Consider the following 1,308-nt stretch of genomic DNA (forward strand, 5'->3'; position numbering starts at 1 on the left):
AGGTACCCGGTCTTGGTTTCAATTGTAAGGTAAAGCCAATTGCCTCCTTTTCAACAATATCTCTTAAAAATTTTTCTGGACTTTGAGTATAGTTAAGTCTTTGTCTCTTTTTATTAAAATAAAAAATCAGAAGAGACTGATTTTTGTGTTGATGCCAAAAACTTCTCTTGCTGATTGTCTAAGACAGGAACGGACACCATACAAATGGAAGGACTTTTTTTGTCCCCCAATTCACAGTACAGACCAGGCAAAGGGCCTGCGTTGAAGTGTATATGGGGTGCATTTACTGCACTTCCTCTTTCTATCCAGTCAGTGTAAAGACCACAGCCTGTGGTAAGAATTGGGAGGCCTTATCTTTTCTTTTTTTGATTTTTTAATATATATGTATATATATATGTATATAAATATAATCCTTCACCAGTGCAACATTCCCATGACCAATATCACAAATGTCCTTCCTCCCCACCCCACACCAGCCTGTACTCTAGACAGGCTTTCTACTTCCCTCATTCAGCCACATTTTGTCATGATAGTTCTCAGTGCAATTATTTCTGTGACTGCACTAAATGATCCTTGTGGTGAGCTTCATGTTGGGAGCTGGACTCTCCAGTCCTCCTCTATTTTGTCTCTGAGAATCATTACACAAATGTTCTTCATTTTTCTCAAAGCCCATAGATGAGGGAGACCATTCTGTGTTATCTCTCCCCCTCTGACTTATTTCACTCAGCAAAATAGATTCTATATACATCCATGTATAGGAAAATTTCATGACTTCATTTCTTCTGATGGCTGCAATAATATTGCATTGTGTATATGTACCATAGTTCCTTTAACCATTCATCTATTGTGGGGCAACTAGGCTGTTTCCAGAGGACTGGAAGGCCTGAAAGTTATTCTCTTATTGACAACAATATAAAGGATCTAAGTTGTCAGATGCTGTGCCCTGCATAGGGATTCTTTCATGTAGGTTTTGAGCTCTGTTTTCTTACTTCTGTACCCAGGGATACCTCCTGCAGTACTCTGGGAACCACAAGGGTATAGGGATCATATTGAGTCAGCTGACTCAGATATAATTACTGTAAACCTTGGATTTAATTACTGTAAATATTTAATATACAGTTTACTTTATTCTATGTTTATAAACAAGTAAATACTCTGCAGAAAATTGTTGTTTTAACAACAACAAAATATAAGATATTCCCCAAAGTAAGATAGTTTAAGATTATTCAGGTATTAGAAGGCAAAGGTTTGCAAAAATGCATCCTGAACAAAATACTGAAGCAAAAAGAAAGACTAGAATAGAATAGG

At 36.9% G+C, this 1,308-nt stretch overlaps 1 non-coding gene across 1 annotated transcript; it reads right to left on the reverse strand.

Annotated features, from left to right (window-relative positions):
* Positions 1 to 217: 217 nt before the first annotated feature.
* On the reverse strand, positions 218 to 350 carry LOC126032256 (small nucleolar RNA SNORA51). Its single transcript, XR_007503836.1, has one exon. It is a non-coding gene; the product is annotated as a small nucleolar RNA SNORA51 (small nucleolar RNA).
* Positions 351 to 1,308: the final 958 nt, after the last annotated feature.

This window comes from Suncus etruscus, chromosome 1, assembly GCF_024139225.1.
Source record: "Suncus etruscus isolate mSunEtr1 chromosome 1, mSunEtr1.pri.cur, whole genome shotgun sequence".
In the NCBI taxonomy this organism is placed as follows: Eukaryota; Metazoa; Chordata; class Mammalia; order Eulipotyphla; family Soricidae; genus Suncus; species Suncus etruscus.